The sequence below is a fragment of the Bos indicus genome, chromosome 15 (assembly GCF_029378745.1).
Source record: "Bos indicus isolate NIAB-ARS_2022 breed Sahiwal x Tharparkar chromosome 15, NIAB-ARS_B.indTharparkar_mat_pri_1.0, whole genome shotgun sequence".
In the NCBI taxonomy this organism is placed as follows: Eukaryota; Metazoa; Chordata; class Mammalia; order Artiodactyla; family Bovidae; genus Bos; species Bos indicus.
The window spans coordinates 52565771-52579504 of NC_091774.1; the positions used below are offsets into that span (position 1 = coordinate 52565771).

A 13734-nucleotide genomic window follows, 5' to 3' on the forward strand; every position below is an offset into this window, starting at 1 on the left:
AGAAACAACCAAACTGAGCTATCTACTGGGGTTCCAACCCTTGGATTCCCCACCCCCAATCCTTCAATTCATACCAGTTCAAACACAAGGCAGCTGGGCTTTTACAAGTGGAACCAATCTTTCACTGAAACAACAAAAGAAGTTATTAAATTACTGGACAACCTAAAGATTAAGCAATGGCATTTTTTCCTTCTAAGGAGGAGAGTTTAGTTCAGTCGCTCAGTTGTGTATGAGTCTTTGGGACCCCCACGGACTGCAGCACGCCAGGCTTCCCTGTCCATCACCAGCTCCCGGAGCTTACCGAAACTCAAGTGCATTGCATCGGTGAGGCCAGCCAACCATCTCATCCTCTGTCATCCCCTTCTCCTCCCACCTTCAATCTTTCCTAGCATCAGGGTCTTTTCCAATGAGTCAGTTCTTCGCATCAGGTGGCCAAAGTACTGGAGTTTCAACTTCAGTATCAGTCCTTCCAGTGAATATTCAGGACTGATTTCCTGTATGATTGACTGGTTGGATCTCCTTGCAGTCCAAGGGACTCTCAAGAGTCTTCTCCAACACCACAGTTCACAAGCATCAATTCTTCGGTGCTCAGCTTTCTTTATAGTCCAACCCCTAAGAAACCGTGCACAAATTCAGAAAAACTGCTGTCCCGAACTTCCCTGAACCAGCGTATACATGTTTATCCTCTAGGGGGCGGTAGTTCCTTGTTTCTGGGAGAAAACAACCTTCTCTACTCCAGAGTTTTGTCTCTTGGAGCCTCCAGGGAAAATTCACTTAGCCATACCTTAATTCGAACAGAAAGAAATCACTCCAGCTTCGAAACAGATAAAATTCTAACCTAGAAACCAGAAACATTCATTCCAAGAGACAGAGGCACCAGAGCGCTTCCGTCTGCTCTGACTGCCGCAGACTGACAGATAAGAGTCCACCCGTATTCTCTGGATCATACCTGTGAACATCTGGTGAAAGCCACAAGACAATGATCCACAACGGCAGGAAACAGAAAATGCACTTTTTCACTTCCCGATGCTCTATAGATGTTCTCAGACAGCTGCAGCTTGATGTCCTTGTTTTGAACCAGTTAGAACAGGTCCCAGAGAATCGGGAAGCAGCACCCTACTCCCTGGCAGGACCCAGACCCAGAGGGTTGAGGAGCACAGCAAGGGGCTCACCCCTCCTCACCTGATCCCCCAACCTCCATGGGTGGAGTGGAAGCAGCAGCCCCACACCTGAAGGGAGGGGTAGACTGGGATGATGTGTGTCTCCATGGCAACAAGTGTAGTCTGGTGACTCACAGCTTTTGTACATGCTGGGGAATCAGGGGAAGGACTTGGGGATGAGGGGCCCTCCCAAAACCTTGGTGCTAGGAGAAGACCTGTTTGGGTAGGGATAGGGGAGCTTGGAGAATTGTGGCATGGAATAGTCACTGCTAAAATTAAGCTGCTTGGAAGAAAATAAAGGGATTTGATACTTATTCCAAAAAAAAAAAAAGAAAGAAGGAAGGAAAGCAATCTCAGAGACAGGCAGGTACCCCAAGGAGACCCAAATGGGTTGTCATTGCCTGGGTTCCCTCTGAAAACAGAGCCTGAGACAAGGACTTGCATGGAGAGGATTTATTTGGGAGGTGATCCCAGGATACAGGAGTGAGGAACTAGTGGAGTAACCAGCCATGCCTGTTTGCTCAAATCCCCTGTTTGAGGTGTTCCCGGAGATGGGAAATTTTCATTGCTAAAATCAAGAAAGTCCAGAGCACACTGGGACAAGTTGGTCACTATAGGAAACAGAGAGCTAGCCCCAGAGGAGGGGAAACCAGTACAAAGCTGAGCTGATGAGTTGGTTTGATCCCACTGGAACTTTTAAGACCATCTCAGAACTGGGAAGCATTTATCTGCCACTTCTCACCCCTAACTAGGTAAGCACTGCCTCTTGGAGTGTTAATTCCACCCACATTCAGGGATCATATGCATGAGGGCCTGTGAGTTCCCAAAGGCATTTTCCACTGCGGCTTCAAAGAAACCCTGAGCAGAAAGGGAGAGAAATAAAATGCAGCTGAGGCCCAGCAGGCTGGGTGATGCCTATACAGATCTGGTTGCAGCAGCAATTTGGCTGGAGTCAAAATTGGACTAACAGGGTGTGAGGTGGAGCACAAGAGTCCAATATGTGATGATTAATTTTGCTTCCCTTTGGTTGACTCATTTGAGCTCTGCATGGGGTCACCAAGCCCTGCTCTTAGCTTCTCAGAGTTTATTAATTCAAATGAGATAAAACTCTCAGACTCTTTGTTTAATTAAGAAGTTCTGCAGAGTGGTTTTATTTTACCTCATGTATAATATTGAGGAAGAGGGCATGCCCATGAACCCCTTCTGATGAAAAAGAATTCACAGGTAATTGTTGGACCCTCCAAAACAGAGATGACAATTTAAATGTCATCACCAGTATAAAACATTAAGTGAAGTCACTCAGTTGTGTCCAAAAAAAAAAAATTTCTAACTTCACTCAGATTCTTTGAGACCCCATGGACTGTAGCCTACCATGCTCCTCTGTCCATGGGATTTTCCAGACAAAAGTACTGGAGTGGATTGCCATTTCCTTCTCCAATAAAGCATTAAGACAACCAATCAAAATCATAGACTTTTTAAATTCCCTGGCGGTCCAGTGGTTAGGACTCTGCGCCTTCGCAGCTGTGGGCCCAGGATTCAGTCCCTGGTCAGGGAACTAAGATCCCATGCAAGCCATGTGGTGAAACCAAAAAAAAAAAAAAAAAATCACAGACTTTTTAGAGGTTACAGCATGCTTATAAGACATAGCAACAACCTCTGAAGCCCAGATGTCTTGCCAAACTTTTTGGAAATCACAATCACAAGGATGATTTATATGTATTTTTTATTTCCATCATTCTTTTAAACTTTTTATTACCTAAAATTTTCAGAATCCCCTTGATATCATCAACAACCATCAACTTTTGGCCATTCTCTCTCTCTCTCTCTTCAGAGTACATGAAGCATCAGGAAACAGAAAAACCAACTATATGACCTTAAACAAATAGAAGCACTATTTGTCTCAGATAACAGAAAGTCCAGAGACAGGTAGTCCAGGCTGCTGTCAAACTGAATGGTGTCCCCCAAAATTCAGCTCCTTCTACTGCTTTGGCCCTCCATCTTTAGAATGTGATTGAAAGACCAAGCCTGCCAAGCCTCCAGAAATCACATCCTTGTTCCAGGAAATAAAATTGAGGAAGAGCAAGAAGGAGCCTACGATACACCAACTACCTCAGATTTCCTTCAGAAACCTTTCCCGGAAGCTGTACTCAGTGTGGTCTCTACTTTCTGCAAGGGCGTATGGGAGGTGAGCAGTCTTAGCTGGAACACAGCCACCCTAAACAGGAACCAGGTCCTATTAGTCAGGAAGAAGGGGCCTCTGTCCTTTTGCCCATGTTTTTCTCTCTGTTTCTAATGCCTTCCCCTCAGCCCCAGTCCCAACCCTTGACTACCCAGGTTATTCCTTTATTTAACAAATATTTATTTAATACTCGTTCCCTGCCAGTCCTAAGGCCAGGTCCTGGGGCTCTAAAGAGAATAAAAAATAGTGTTTGCTCTTGAACAAGCCCTAATGTAATCTATAGCAGAAAGCCAATACATATGATCTAAACTTGCTAAAAGCAGAGTCACACAAACACACACATTATTTAAAGATATGAAGGAAGCTCTCAAAAGATAGAAAACCAGAAATGATTCAAAGGGGCTGCCTCCAGAGGTCAGGCTGCGACAGGAAGATGAAGAGCTGGGGACTCTGATACTGTTATAAGCTCTTTTGTACAGTTAGGCTTTTTATTTTGCTTTTAAACCATGTGCCGACATAACTTTGATAAAATGTAAAAAGCAACTCTGAAAAATAATACCACAGTAGACATCTTTATGCATAAAAAAATGGTTGCCATTTTTGCTTATGTTTTCATGACATATTCTTAGAATTTCTGTGTTAGAGACTGCAGCTATAAATTTGTTTCCAGAAAGTATGAAAGATCATTGGGTTTAAATGGAGTGACATATGTAAGCTACCGAGTGCAGAGCAGGCCCTCAGTACACATTTGTTAGAAACAAATAAATCACCCAGCATTTTGTCTGGATTCCAGCCCTTCCCAACAGCTGCCGCAAAGCACAGCCCTCTTGATGATGCTCCTCTGGGTCCTTTGCAAAAACAAATAGTGTGGCAGTGAGTAATCTTGTGCCAATGTCAATTCAGGTCTCTGCCCGTGTGTATTTGGGATGGATTCCTAGAAATGGGTAAATGCACGTGTCTTTCTGCTGGGTGTTGCCATGTCCCCTCCAGAGGGGTCGCAGCATTTTCTGCTGCCCCTAATAATGTGCGAGTGTGTCTTTTCCTCACAGCCTCATCAAGAGAAATTGTTGTCCAACTGTGGGCTTTATTCTCATCTGATGGGTGAAAAAATGGTCTCTTGCTGTGGTGTGAATTTGCATTTCTGATACTTACCATTTCTCCCTGGTGCAGCCTGTACTAAATTTCCCTCACCGTCAGGCTGCTTGCCAGGCAGATGACCCAGACCTTTGTCCCTGAGGGATCTGAGCCCTTGGCGGCCTTGCCTTTGTCAGGCCCAGGATGCGTCAGTTGCCCAGGCAGTGTTACTACTGAGTGCTCAAGTCATGTGTCCTAGGGAATTTGAGCTCCAAACGCCTTCCTTTCTGCCCCACTAAGCACCAGCAACCCTTTCTCTTCATGGCAATCAGGGTTGATTACACCCTGCTGCCATCACAAACCCATTTTGCCTTCTGCACCACTGGTATAGAGATCCAAAAGTGATCAGGTGGCAGTGAGAGCTTCAGGCTCCATGGAACCCTCCTGTGCCCTTGTGACGAGCTCACCCCTCCCTGGGAACAGGGTCTTCTTTCTAGCAGATCGGAGAGTTGTAGGAACACAATGCAAAATGATTGCGAGTGAGCCGCTGGAAATGATGGTAAGAGGGGCCACTTCTTCTACCCTTGGTTTCTTGATGAAGAGAGCACCACATAATAGCCATTGGTTCAATCCACATCGTACAACCTCCAGGCCAGCACTCGACCCCACATGGAGTCACCCCTAGGCTAGTATCCTCATTAAGACTTCCAAACCAGGTACTTTCAGGATGAAACATTCCTTAGGAGACCCCGTGGATCCCATGGGAATGTGCCCCTTGACACACCTTCTCCATCATAAAATGGGGTGAGACATTAGGTGAGGCGGTTAGGGTGAGGCGGTGAGACAGAATGCTTTGTCAGGAAATCAGGCAGCCCTGTGTTGGCGCTGGCAGAGACTCTGTAGGCTGGGAAGGCAAACCCATACCCACAACTAGTTTAAGTCTCCATGAGGAAGAATCACTCCCCCTCCAGATTAGAAAGGATCTGATGCAATCAGCTTGCTTAAGCTTCTTGAGGGATGGAGCCGCACTGGGGACTCTGTGGGTGGCAAGTTAGATAATTGGCAGAGGCAGCAGGTAGAACAGCCTCAGTGAGTGGCAGCCCCATGCTACTGGGCCAGTGCAGAGCCCCCATCCCTGCCATAGTGACTGCTCCACTCAGGGGTCCATTGCTCTAGCACTGGGGCAGCTAAAGGCAGAGGCTGACCACCATCCGCGAAGGGAGGTCATCCTGTCCACCGGGCCACCAAGTGCATCCTGTAAGGAATATGCTTCCTGGTGAACACGGATGTGAGACGTAAACGTCTTCACACTGGTGCCCACCCCGTCAGCCCCTCCGCATGCCTCTTCCCTCATCTTCCTGTAGTGCTTCTTTCAGGCCCTTGACCAGCCAGCCAGTGATTCACTGCTGCTCAGAAGCATATATCTCCATCTTTGGCCACTTCTCACTCCATCAAATGCTCACAACTGAAATTCCTGCTCAGAGCTCTGCCCACCAGGAGGACTTTGCTTCTATACTGCATTTTAAGGCCACCACTGCCTAGGGCTTTAGTGTGGCTGCAGTCCACTTGCAGCTCACACCATCCTACCAGTGAGCTGATCCATTCGTGAAGCAGGCCAAGAGATGTTCTTTCTCCATCATCCATCACTGGGAAGTCCTCACAAGACCGGAAGTGTGAGCTGCAGGAGAGGCATCAGTACAACAGAATCCGTGACATGGGCCACCTCTGAGCCACCTGCTTGTGTGACCCATTTGTGCCCGCTGAACTTCCTCAGGCCTGAACGTACCATTTCCACCATGGGTCCACACGGTTCACTACGGTGCCTGCCTGACCTTGTTATGACTTGATGGACCTAACGATACCAGGCTCATGATAGGCGGCGCCTGTCTCACAATCACATGGTGCCTGTCCACTGGTCAGTGTCTACTGAAGCCCAGGAGTTGCTTTTTGAAGGAATAGTTCCTTCATGCAAAAGGCATGGCCTAGAGGACTGTACCATGCACCTCCTATCGGGGTTTGCCAGAGACTCTGCCCAATATCCCTGTCTCATGGGACATCTCTAACCCTACAGCCAAGTGGCAGAGCAACTTGTCCTGCAGTCTGGTGCTAAGGCAGAGGCCCCTCTTCCTCTGGGCCTCACTTGCAATTGTTAGACCCCTGACTGCTAAATAAATTGGCATAGTATTCTTAGTGTAGCATATACTTCCCAAATCCAAAGGACCCATCAAACATGTGTACCTTGCTTAGCAAGGAGGAGTATAAGGTACAATAACCTGTTCTTTACCTCAGAAGGAATGTGCCAGCATGCCTCAGACCTAGACTGATTTGCAGCATGCGGACTCTTAGCTGCCCCATGTGCGATCTGGTTTCTAGTTTCCCAGGGGTCGAATCCAGGCCTCCTGAATAGGGAGCACGGAGTCTCAGCCCGAGGACCACCAGGGAAGTCCCACGTATGTGCCTTATTAGGATATTCAGAGTAACACCATATTTCTGTTTACCAGGTCCAAGTAACGTGATGTCATCAACACAGTAGACCAAAGTGATGTTCTGCAGAAGGTCAGGATGATGAAGTCTTTGTAGACTACACTGTGATAGAGAGCAGGAGAGTTACCATCATCTCAAGGCATGACCATGAATATGGCTGCTTTCCCCACATACACCAGAAATGCTCTTGGTTCTCCTTACTAATGGGGATTGAAAAGAGCATATGGACAGACCTAACATGATCTAGCATGATCCAAATGGTTTCACAGATACTTAATACAGGCAGATTCAATGGGGGCTATAATGGGAGCCATCACCTCTGTATCCTTTAAGTCTTTCACAGAGACATTAACTTCTGAGCTCAAGTAAATTGCCAACCTACAGATTCAGGAACTAAATAAGCAGTTCTAGTTTTAAGCTACTAAATTTGGGACATGGTTGTCATGTAGCAAAAGCTGCACTGGATATGCAGGCTGGGAATATAAAGAGCGATCTGAACAGGGCATATAGATTTAGGAGACAGAAGATGGGAAGCGAAGTCAAGGCAGTGGGTGAGACTATCCTGAGAAGTCATGTAGAGAACAGCTTGAGACCCCCAGAGTCAACACTACCAAACTAAGTTCAGTGATTCCTACCTCAGAAAATGGCACCTTCGTGACTTCCCTGGTGGTCCAGTTGCTAAGACTCCAAGCTCCCAACACAAGGGGCTTGGGTTCAATCCCTGCTCAGCGAACTAAGATCCCTCAGGCCCTAACTAAGAGTTCCAGTGTCACCACTAAAGATCCCATATGCCGCAACTAAGATCTGGTGCAGCCAAATAAATAAATGTAAATATAAATAAATATTTTTAAAAAATAAAAGAAAATAGCACCATATACCCAGGCAGCAAGCTGGACGTCATGCCTTTCATGACCTGGCCCCACCAACGTCAGCTCTCTCCTGCAGGCACCTTACACTCCAGCAAAACAGACTGCCCGATGCTCTTCACATGTGCTATGCATGCTTTCCTCCCAGCACTGTGTGGCTCTGTCCACGCACTTTCTTCTATCAGGAATATTCTCGCTAGTCCCGTTCTCATATATTTACCTGCCATTTCACCCTCATAGGTCACGACTTCTGGGCAGCCTTCCCTGACAACCCCTGAGCAGAGGGTAGATTCTCCTCATCCCAAATCATGGAACACACATCACAGAGATGATTGCTTTATCTCTGCCAGCCCTTCACATCCTCCCCATCTGCCTCTGTGACCCTGAAGGGTGTGGACTGTGCCTTTTATGTTTATTTATAATCAAGAACAGAGTGTCTCTCTGGGAACAAATAAATCTAAACAGCATTCTGCTTGGTGTGGGGAGAGTTCAGAATGGCCAGTCTGTGAGAATGACAAGTTTGATGATTTTTTTCCTCTCTTTTTTCTATAGAGTGAATAGCAATCACTGTTTATGGTTAATGTAACACTCATTCTCAAACCACTTTTCCTTTGTCTCGTTAAGTATAGAGGCTGGAAAACCTCAATTGTTTTCTCAGGCTCCTTTATATTTAGCATGGCTAATATGGTAAAGCAAAAGTCTACTAGAGGCTTCTGGGAAAGTTTTTGCTTTTCTGGTCAAAAGGACACATGAGCTGGCTTCATTTCTACCACCCATCTTCTTGCTGAGAATACAATGGTGAAGCCTGAGACTTTGTCAGCCACCTTGCACCATGAGGCAACCAGCCAGCCCATTACGGTGGATGGAGTGAAAAGTTGCCATGAGTCTGAGCTTTTGATGGCATCTTAGAAGCGCTGGCCCCAGCTTTGGACTGCCTGCCTCCATACCTCTCCATATGAGAGACAATTAAGTAATCTGATTGCTTAAGACACAGCTTGTCGGGTGTTCTTGGTAGAGCAGAAAGCAGTCCTAACTGAGACAGAATACACAGAGCAGCAGGAACTAACTGCCAGAAGAGAGCTCCGAGTCAAGGTGGTGCTGGAACCAGTGTTAAAGATAAACCTATCAACCAAGGAATGCAGAGGGTGGTTGTTTTTCAGTTCAGCTCCTGGTTCTGTGGGGGAGTCTTGGAAACAAGAGATGTAGCCTCTGTTCTTAAAGTGTTTACAGTTAAGTGGGAGGCAGTGATGAAATACCACACTGAACAGCATGCAGTCAAGAGCCAGATCTTTATAAAGCTCAGAGGAGAGGAGGCTTACTGAAGGGGAAGTGGCTCAGAAGGGGAAGGTTTCCTGGAGGCTGAGGGCCTTGAACCTCAGAAGATCAGTGGGATTTGCTGACATCATTAGCCCGTCTGTGACCTGTGCCACCAGGAGTGAGGATGCTGTAGCGGGAAACATGATGACAAGGCCCCCTGCTCCCTGCCCCCCACCCCACCCCCAGCCTTCTGGTTCTCCATACAAGGGGTTTAGGAAGACGCTTTTCTCCCTCTCAGATTTATTTATTTAACACGTATTTATTGAGACTTTGGGCTTCCCTGGTAGCTCAGCTGGTAAAGAATTCGCCTGCAAAGTGAAGACCCTGGTTTGATTCCTGGTTCTGGAAGATCCCCGGAGAAGGAATAGGCTACCCACTCCAGTATTCTTGGGCTTCCCTGATAGTCAGTAAAGAATCCACCTGCAATGAGGGAGACCTGGCTTTCATCCTAGGTTGGGAAGATCCCCTGGAGGAGGGCACAGCAACCCACTCCAGTATTCTTGCCTGGAGAATCCGCATGGACAAAGGAGCCTGGCAGGCTACAGATCATGGGGTCACAACGAGTTGGACAAGACTGAGCGACTAGGCACTCTGAGCCTTTACCGTGGATGAGGAACAGTCTCGGGTGCTACGGAATCACCTGTGAGCAGCACACATACAGTACCGGACCCCAGAGAGTTTCTGTTCCAGTGAGGTAGGCGGGTGACAAATAGAAGGAAAACTCAGGGCTAGAGGGGCAGGCTGAACAAACTCAGTCCCTTTTTTTAGGCCTCTGCCTTTCCAGATTGGTTACACATCTGGTTCCTTGGCCCAAGTGACTCATTTGGCAACCCTACTTCCTGGAGGAAATACTGGCCAGGGAGCCCCGTGGGAGCTTCTGTGGGGCCTCTGTGCCCAGACCTCCCCTGTGTTGCTGCAGCCTGCAAGCCTCTGCCATCCCTTTACTTCTTTCTTTTCTTGCCAGAACTATCTTATTTATTATAAAGATACACCATGAAGAATAGACCTGACCATACACTGAAACCTGGAATGGTCCATGCCAGAATGTACAATACCATACATTAAAGTGCAATTCTTTTCTTCCAACCAAGCAAATCACCCTGCACCCCCACCACCACCTCCCTTTCTGGGGTTTTTCTTTGTTGGTTTGGTTTTTTGACCCTGTCACATGGCATCTGTTCCCTGCCGCCTGCATTGGAAGTGCAGAGTCTCAACCACTGGACTGCCAGGGAAGTCTCATTTTTTTTGTTTTTGCTTTTTAGTTTTTTTGCCCACCTGTGATTCATGGGGTCTCAAAGAGTCGGACACGACTGAGCAACTGATCTGATCTGATCTTTCTACATCACATGTATATCATGTGCTGGAGCTCAGCTTCATACCCCCTCATTCTTCCTGCCAGGCTATGCCATCGCCCCAGCCAACACAGTCTGGCCACACCATCTTGCTCCCCAGGGAAAAGCAGTGATCCCTCCCCCAACCTAAAGGGCCCCTCACTTCCTCCTCTCCCTGGGAAGCCCTCCTACTCATCCAGAGCTGAGTGATCATACAGTTGATCATCCCAAACTGGGACACAGTGAAGAAAGGGGGCACCGTGGGCAATCACATCAGACAACAGGCAGACCAAGGCCCGTGTGGACCTGTCCAGAGGAGGTCAGGTGCTCTGGACAGCCTCTTTGGGAAATGGTGAGGTAAAAGACAAACTGTTCTGTGGAAATCTGGGAGATATCAATAGAGTTTCACAAAAACAAAAAGAAACTAAAAATTTCACATTGAAATGATTTTGAGAAACTCTGAGTTAACCCAAGATTAGTAGGTAGGAGTATTCTTGCCTGAAGAATTCCATGGACAGAGGAGCCTGGCAGGCTGTACAGTCCATGGGGTCACAGAGTCAGACACGACTGAGCGACTCACACTTTACACTTATGTATTGGTAAGAATGCAGCATGCCAGTCTTCCAAGCTGATTTGACCATGGAATTCTTGTGCAGAGAGCATCTCATGGAAGTCACATACCTTCAGAAACATTGTCCTAGGCAAATGGAATTGTTCCCAGATTATGTCTTATCTCTGTCCTAGTATTTAGTATTAAGATAAGAAATCACCAGGATAGAGACCGGCTTATTCTCAGGTCTGCCTCTTTCCATCTGGGTAGTATTTTGCACCAGGATGATGTTGGCTGCAAGTATTGTCACCCTGCTTATTTAACTTCTATGCAGAGTACATCATGAGAAATGCTGGGCTGAAAGAAGCACAAGCTGGAATCAAGATTGCCAGGAGAAATATCAATAACCTCAGATATGCAGAGGACACCACCCTTATGGCAGAAAGTGAAGAGGAACTAAAAAGCCTCTTGATGAAAGTGAAAGAGGAGAGTGAAAAAGTTGGCTTAAAGCTCAACATTCAGAAAATGAAGATCATGGCATCTGGTCCCATCACTTCATGGGAAATGGATGGGGAAACAGTGGAAACAGTAGCAGACTTTATTTTTGGGGGCTCCAAAATCACTGCAGATGGTGATTGCAGCCATGAAATTAAAAGACGCTTCCTCCTTGGAAGGAAAGTTATGACCAACCTAGATAGCATATTCAAAAGCAGAGACATTACTTTGCCAACAAAGGTCTGTCTAGTCAAGGCTATGGTTTTTCCTGTGGTCATGTATGGATGTGAGAGTTGGACTGTGAAGAAAGCTGAGTGAGGAAGAATTGATGCTTTTGAACTGTGGTGTTGGAGAAGACTCCTGAGAGTCCCTTGGACTGCAAGGAGATCCAACCAGTCCATCCTAAAGGAGATCAGTCCTGGATGTTCATTGGAAGGACTGATGCTGAGGCTGAAACTCCAATACTTTGGCCACCTCATGCAAAGAGTTGACTCATTGGAAAAGACCCTGATGCTGGGAGGGATTGGGGGCAGGAGGAGAAGGGGATGACAGAGGATGAGATGGCTGGATGGCATCACTGACTCGATGGACATGAGTTTGGGTAAACTCTGGGAGTTGGTGATGGACAGGGAGGCCTGGCGTGCTGCAATTCATGGGGTCACAAAGAGTCAGACACGACTGAGCAACTGAACTGAACTGAACTGAACAGATATCAGTGGACATTGTAGTTTATCACTCTCATAGCAACAACTCCTGAGCTAAGCATTTCCAGCCCAGCAGCGTCCTCAAGGACCCAGGTGTTTTCCATGTCTTCTCCCTGCCATCTTCAGTTGTTGCTTATCTCCTCTAGTGGTCACAGGATGGCCACAGCAACCCCAAGCATAGCACATAGAAACAAAGACACCCAGCAAAGAAGGGCGTGTCCTCCCATATATGCCTTTAACATTTATTCTTAGCAAATAGAAGGTTTCCAGATGCCCCACCTCTCTCTCTCCCTCCCTCTCTTCGCACCCCTCCCCCACTCCCCCCCCCCAACACCTGTAGAAGTTTCTTCCTCAGGTCTCAGTGGCCAAGCAGGGTGACCAACCAACCCAGTCTGCCCAGGACTGATGTGTTTCCTGGGAATCAGCACTAATAATACTAAAACCAGAGCATTCCAGGGCAACTTGAAGGGAGTTCACACCTGGGTCGAAATGGACCCTGCTGCTGCTGCTGCTGCTGCTAAGTCGCTTCAGTCGTGTCCGACTCTGTGCGACCCCAAGGATGGCAGCCCACCAGGCTCCCCCATCCCTGGGATTCTCCAGGCAAGAACACTGGAGTGGTTTGCCATTTCCTTTTCCAATGAGTGAAAGTGAAAAGTGAAAGTGAAGTCACTCAGTCATGTCCGACTCTTTGCAACCCCATGGACTGCAGCCTACCAGGCTCCTCTGTCCATGGGATTTTCCAGGCAAGAGTACTGGAGTGGGGTGCCATTGCCTTCTCCAGAAATGGACCCTATGACTGCCTAAATCAATGATTGGATAGGGAAATGGACTTACAGGATTAGTTTGGACTAATCAGGATTTACACCCTGAAACAAGAGAGGAAGCCAGCTTTCCTGAGTGGAAAGATGAAACCTACTTCCTTATACTGATAATTCCCTCCTCATGATGCTGTAGGAAGGATTAGACAGAATGACATGATGACAGTGCCTTACACAGAGAACCAATAATAGCATCTTTTCATTAAGCACTTACTGTATGTCAAGCACTGTGCTAAAAGCATTACATGTGTTGTCATCACATCCATACAACTTTCTAGGAGATAGGGACATAAATCCCATTTTACAGAGGTTTCTGAGTCACCAAAGAATTTAAGTGATTTTCCCAAGATCATACAACTGACAAAGCTTACAGCCAGGTCTTGAAGCCAAATCTGTCTAACCTGATGGCCATCTTAATCTCTCCACCCCACCGCCTGGTAGAGCTGTGCACCAAATGCTAATTTCCTTCCCTTTAATCTCCAGCACCTGGCACAGGGCCCAGCATACAGCAAGAACATTAAATATTTTTTTAATAAGTAAATGGTAACAGCTGACATCCCTCAACCATAGAGGTTTACAAAGAACTTTTTCCTGAATTTAGGATTTTCTTCTTCAAATCCAGTCCTCTTGCAGAGATCCTCCTCCCAGCAAATGGCACCACCATCTATCCATTTGCACAACCAGAAGAGTAGAAGTCACCATCAATCCATGTCTCTCCATCCCACACATCAAATACAACCCATCTCCAAGGCTGTA

The 13734-nt window shown here is 46.9% G+C and overlaps 1 long non-coding RNA gene across 2 annotated transcripts in view; it reads right to left on the reverse strand.

The window, feature by feature from the left end:
- Nucleotides 1–13734, reverse strand: part of LOC139187333 (uncharacterized) — a 49803-nt gene that overhangs the window by 24197 nt on the left and 11872 nt on the right. Inside the window, exon 1 of one of the 2 annotated variants that reach the window (XR_011570884.1) lies at nt 302–5745. The exons of the other annotated variant lie outside the window; for it this stretch is intronic. This is a non-coding gene — a long non-coding RNA (uncharacterized lncRNA). Of the gene's footprint in view, nt 1–301; nt 5746–13734 lie in introns of those variants that run through there. 2 annotated transcript variants of the gene reach the window in all.